This window comes from Lethenteron reissneri, chromosome 58 (genome assembly GCF_015708825.2).
Source record: "Lethenteron reissneri isolate LAM-NWPU_2019-01 chromosome 58, ASM1570882v1, whole genome shotgun sequence".
In the NCBI taxonomy this organism is placed as follows: domain Eukaryota; kingdom Metazoa; phylum Chordata; class Hyperoartia; order Petromyzontiformes; family Petromyzontidae; genus Lethenteron; species Lethenteron reissneri.
The window spans coordinates 4,739,438-4,745,036 of record NC_083836.1 but is presented as its reverse complement, the minus strand read 5'-3'; positions in this window follow the sequence as shown (position 1 = coordinate 4,745,036).

Below are 5,599 nucleotides of genomic sequence, written 5' to 3'. Positions count from 1 at the left end.
TGGTGAGTCTGTGGGTCTCTGTGTGAGTCTGTGGGATGAGTCTGTGGGGTGAGTCTGTGGGTGTCTGTGTGAGTCTGTGGGGTGAGTCTGTGGGTCTCTGTGTGAGTCTGTGGGTCTCTGTGTGAGTCTGTGGGTATGTGGGTCTCTGTGTGAGTCTGTGGGTCTCTGTGTGAGTCTGTGGGTCTCTGTGTGAGTCTGTGGGTCTCTGTGTGAGTCTGTGGGTCTCTGTGTGAGTCTGTGAGTCTCTGTGTGAGTCTGTGGGTGTCTGTGTGAGTCTGTGGGTCTCTGTGTGAGTCTGTGGGTCTCTGTGTGAGTCTGTGGGTCTCTGCGTGAGTCTGTGGGTGTCTGTGGGTATGTGGGTCTCTGTATGAGTCTGTGGGTGTTTCTGTGTGAGTCTGTGGGTCTCTGTGTGAGTCTGTGGGTCTCTGTGTGAGTCTGTGGGGTGAGTCTGTGGGTCTCTGTGTGAGTCTGTGGGTCTCCGTGTGAGTCTGTAGGGTGAGTCTGTGGGTCTGTGTGATTCTGTGGGTCTCTGTGTGAGTCTGTGGGTCTCTGTGTGAGTCTTTGGGGTGAGTCTGTGGGTCTCTGTGTGAGTCTATGGGTCTCTGTGTGAGTCTGTGGGTCTCTGTGTGAGTATATGGGGTGAGTCTGTGGGTCTCTGACCTCGCCAACTTCGCCTGTGCTCAGGCGAAGTTGGCGGTGTACAGAACGAGAAAAAAGATGCTGCAAGGTGACACTGACGGCTGCTCTGTGCTGCTTCCAGTGTTCAGAGACCTGCTCAAGGCGCGGCTCCGGCTGGAGCACGCCATGTACCACACACGTGTCGGTGATGTGCAGTGCGTCTTCTTCGAACGCTGGGGAGCCGGACAAGCCCCTCTCTGCACCAGCGTGGACGGCACCCTCGTGGTGTTCCCCTTCTGAAGCGCTCGCTCGTCACCGTGGCGTGCGCGATGACCACCACCACCACGTGACTTTTCATTCGTGTTGTGCGCGGTGCTTTTAGCGCCACAGCGCGTGGATTTGTAGCGTTAATTTTCATTTGTTTGCTGGTGACTTTGTGTATTTCATATCAGAATCGCCTCCAGTGCTGTTGCTGCTGCTGGCGGCAATAAAAGTTGTTTAAAAGTCACAAGTGTGGCTAGTAGTAGTAGTCGTAGTGGTGGTGGTGGTTCACGACTGCGGTCATCCAGAACTGGACAAAGCGTAACGACTCAATGCCTCGATCCGCAAACACGGAGGAGACATCGTGGGCGATTAAGCTCACGAGGGCTTGTCCGGCTTGACCACCTGGAGGAAAGGATAAGAACGCAGAATGACCGCTGTCGTTGTCATGATTGCTGTGATGATGATGATGATGATCAATTATCATCATCAGCACTACAGGCAGTCACGTGCAGCGTGGCCACCAACACCGCCACTACCACCAACACCACCACCACCATCACTACCACCACCACCACCAAAACCATCACCACCATCACCACAACCACTACCACCACCACCAAAACCACCACCATCACTACCACAATCATTTCCACCACCACCACCACCACCACCACCACCACCACCACCAAAACCACAACCACCATCACCACGACAACCACCACCATCACCACGACAACCACCGCCACAACCACTAACACCACCACCACCACTACCACCACCACAACCACTACCACCACCACAACGACCACCACAAAAACCACCATCACCACCACAACCACTACCACCACCACAACGACCACCACAAAAACCACCATCACCACCACAACCACTACCACCACCACCACAACCACCATCACCACCACTACCACCACCACCACCAAAACCACTACCACCATCACCACCACAACCACCACCGCCGCACAGCGATGGTGGAGAAGGGAGGGCAGGCGCGTGGTGGAAGGCACTAAAACCGTGACATTTCACGGAGAATCTGTGAGTTAGTTTACACACAGAGCGCATCATCCATATGCCTGTAGGTGTGTCTTTGTGTGTCTGTGTGTGTGTGTGTGTCTGTGTGTCTGTGTGTCTAGGTGTGTCTGTGTGTGTGTCTAAGAGTGTGTCTGTGTGTTTGTGTCTAGGTGTGTGTCTGTGTGTGTCTGTGTCTGTGTGTGTGTCTGTGTGTGTGTCTGTGTGTGTGTGTGTGTCTAAGAGTGTGTCTGTGTGTCTAGGTGTGTGTATGTTTGTGTCTGTGTGTGTGTCTGTGTGTGTTTCTGTGTGTGTGTCTGTGTGTGTGTGTCTGTGTGTGTGTCTGTGTGTGTGTGTCTGTGTGTGTGTCTGTGTGTGTGTCTGTGTGTGTGTCTGTGTGTGTGTCTGTGTGTGTGGCTAGGTGTGTCTCGGTGTGTCTGTGTGTGTCTAGGTGTGTGTCTGTGTGTGTGTGTCTGTCTAGGCGTGTCTGTGTGTGTGGCTAGGTGTGTCTCAGTGTGTCTGTGTGTGTGTGTCTAGGTGTGTGTCTGTGTGTGTGTGTCTGTGTGTGTGTGTCTGTCTAGGTGTGTATGTGTGTGTCTAGGTGTAGCGGTTAGCGCGCTGCGCTACAAACCTGGCCACCCGGGTTCGATCTCCGCTCACGGCCAACACCAGTGACGATTATTTGAACCGGTCTTGGGCCTCCCCTAGGTCGACTCAACTTCAAATGAGTACCTGGTGCGATGTGTAAACATCGCCACTGGGGAGACAAAGGCGGCCGGGCGTGGTACTGGCCACCCATTCTGTCGTGTGCCGTGCCGATCTGGCTAATCGCACTTGCCCCAACAGTCTGTTAAGGCTACACGGGTTTTTAAATGTTCTTCTTTGTGTGTGTCTGTGTGTGTCTGTGCGCGTGGTGGGGAGCGGTGGCGCAGCGGTTAGCGCGCTGCTCTACGACGAAGCTGGCGACCCGGGTTCGATTCCCCGCTCACCGCCAACACCACCAACACCCCTGACGACGATTACCTGAACCCGTGCCGGGCCTCCCCTAGGTTGCCTCAGCCTCAAACGAGTACCTGGCGCGGCGCGTAAACATCGCCACTAGTAGGGAGACAAAGGCGGTCTGGGAGTGATGTTGGACTCCATAACCTCCCCCTTGTGTGCCGCTGCTTCTCGCTAATAAGCACTTGCCCCAACAGTCTGTTAGAGGCTATACGGGGGTTGGGGGGGGGGGGCTTTGTCTTTGTCTCCCTCAGCACAGAGGCGCAGTGATGGGTTGCTATGGTGTCGGCCTCTCTGCAGCGTCTCGCTGATTGGTTTCCATCGCGTCCCCCATTGTGCTGAGATGTGTCAGCGCAGCAGCGATGGGCAGGAAGGGCTCTTGCGCGCGTGTGTGTAGAGAGGGTGCGTGGGGTGTGTGTGTGGGAGAGTGTGTGTGGGGTATGTGGGGTGTGTGTGTGGAGAGGGTGCGTGGGGTGTGTGTGTGAGAGAGTGTGTGTGGGGTGTATGGGGTGTGTGTGTGGAGAGGGTGCGTGGGGAGGGTGCGTGTGGGGTGTGTGTGGGGGGTGTGTGTGGGGGGTGTGTGGGGGGTGTGTGGGGTGTATGGGGTGTGTGTGGGGTGTATGGGGTGTGTGTGGGGTGTGTGGGAGAGTGTGTGTGTGGTGTGTGTAGGGATGTGTGGGGTGTGTGGGGGTGTGTGGGGTGTGTGGGGGTGTGTGTGGGGTGTGTGTGGGGGTGTGTGTGGGGTATGTGGGGTGTGTGTGGGGTGTGTGGGAGAGTGTGTGTGGGGTGTGTGTGGGGGGTGTGTGGGGGTGTGTGGGTGTATGGGGTGTATGGGGTGTGTGTGGGGTGTATGGGGTGTGTGTGGGGTGTGTGGGAGAGTGTGTGTGGGGTGTGTGTGGGGTGTGTGGGAGAGTGTGTGTGGGGTGTGTGGGGGTGTGTGTGGGGTGTGTGCTGAGATGTGTCAGCGCTGCAGCGATGGGCAGGAAGGGCTCTTGCGCGTGTGTGGAGAGGGTGTGTGGGGTGTGTGTGGGAGTGTGTGTGGGGTGTGTGTGTTGGGTGTGTGTGGGAGTGTGTGTGGGGTGTGTGTGGGGGGTGTGTGGGAGAGTGTGTGTGTGGGGTGTGTGTGGGAGTGTGTGTGGGGTGTGTGTGGGGGGTGTGTGTGTGGGAGTGTGTGTGGGGCGTGTGTGTGGGAGTGCGTGGGGAGTGTGCGTGAGTGTGTGTGGGGTGTGTGTGGAGAGGGTGCGTAGGGAGTGTGTGGGAGTATGTGGGGGTGTGCGTGCGAGTGTGCGTGGAGTGTGTGGGGTGTGTGTGTGGGGTGTGTGTGAGAGTGTGCGTGGGAGTGAGGAGCGGTGGTGCAGCGGTTAGCGCTACGCTGCGCTGCAAACTTCGTGACCCGAGTTCGATTCCCGCTCACGGCCACCAACACCGGTGACACCGGGCCTCCCCTAGGTCGACTCAGCCTGCAATTAGTATCTGGTGCGGTGTGTAAACATCGCTCACTGGCGAGACAAAGGCGGCCGGGCGTGGTGCTGGCCACCCACCCCCTCGTGTGCCGTGCCGGCCTTCATAGGTGCTGCTCGCTAACAGCACTTGCCCCTACAGTCTGTTAAGGCTACACGGGAGGATCTTTGTCTTTGTCTTTGGTGGGGAGCGGTGGCGCAGCGGTTAGCGCACTGGATTCCCGCCCGCCCGCCCGCCACCACCGGCGCACAGCGACAATGATTGTCAGCACCGGTCCTGGGCCACGCCTAGGTCGACTCAGCCTCAAATGAGTTCCTTGTGGCGCGGTGCGCGTCGTTAAAACACCCGCCGCTCCCGAGGGAGACAAAGGCGGTCCTGGTCACCCGCCCGCTGCGGCTGTTTCTAACAGCACTTGCCCCAAACAGTCTGTGAAGGCTATACGGGGGATCTTTGTCTTTGGATGGGTGGGTGGGGGGGGGGTGGCGATGATGGCGACGGTGATTCTTCCCGTAAGTATTCAGTGCCAACAGCGGGGCTATCTCCCACCCCGCTAATTAGTTTAAACTGATGGATGTGAATCCAATTAGGGGGGGGAGGGGCGTCTCAGGGGCACGCGAAGTTCACGGGGGTCACGAACCGAAATCCTCGGATGGCAGTTGCGAGCGGCAGGGAAAAGAGGGGTCAAGGGTCAAGGGTCATGGGGGCGCGGGGGGGGGTGAGTTAATTAATTATTATTGGAGAGGGGCTCGTCTCGTTTTGTTTGAGTTGAGAAGCAAGAAAATCCGACGAACAAAAATTGTCCACAACTTTGTTCCCTGAAACTGTCCCTGAATTATTGTTAGTTTTTTTCGGTAAAGTCACGTAGTTGAAAAATAAAAATTAATAAAAGTAAAATAAAAATAACGTTTTATTTTTTATTTTTTTATTTTTACTTTTTTTATTTTTAATTTTTTACCTACGTGACTTTCCCGAAAAAAACACAAGAATATGAATCCTTGCAGTCACGAAAGCTTCAAATCTAGAATGTCCCTGACTTGTTTTTTTTTTATTATTTTAAAGTGGATGCCCACCCCCTCCTGAATATGAAGAGGGCTTTTTTTGTGGTTCACGTACGGGGGGTGGGGTGAGGGCGGCGGGGGTGGGGTCAGGGTTAGGGTCAGGTTGGGTCGATGGGGTGGATTGGTTCACAATGCCCGTGGTGTCAGAGGTATTGAGATTGCACAGGAGCTGA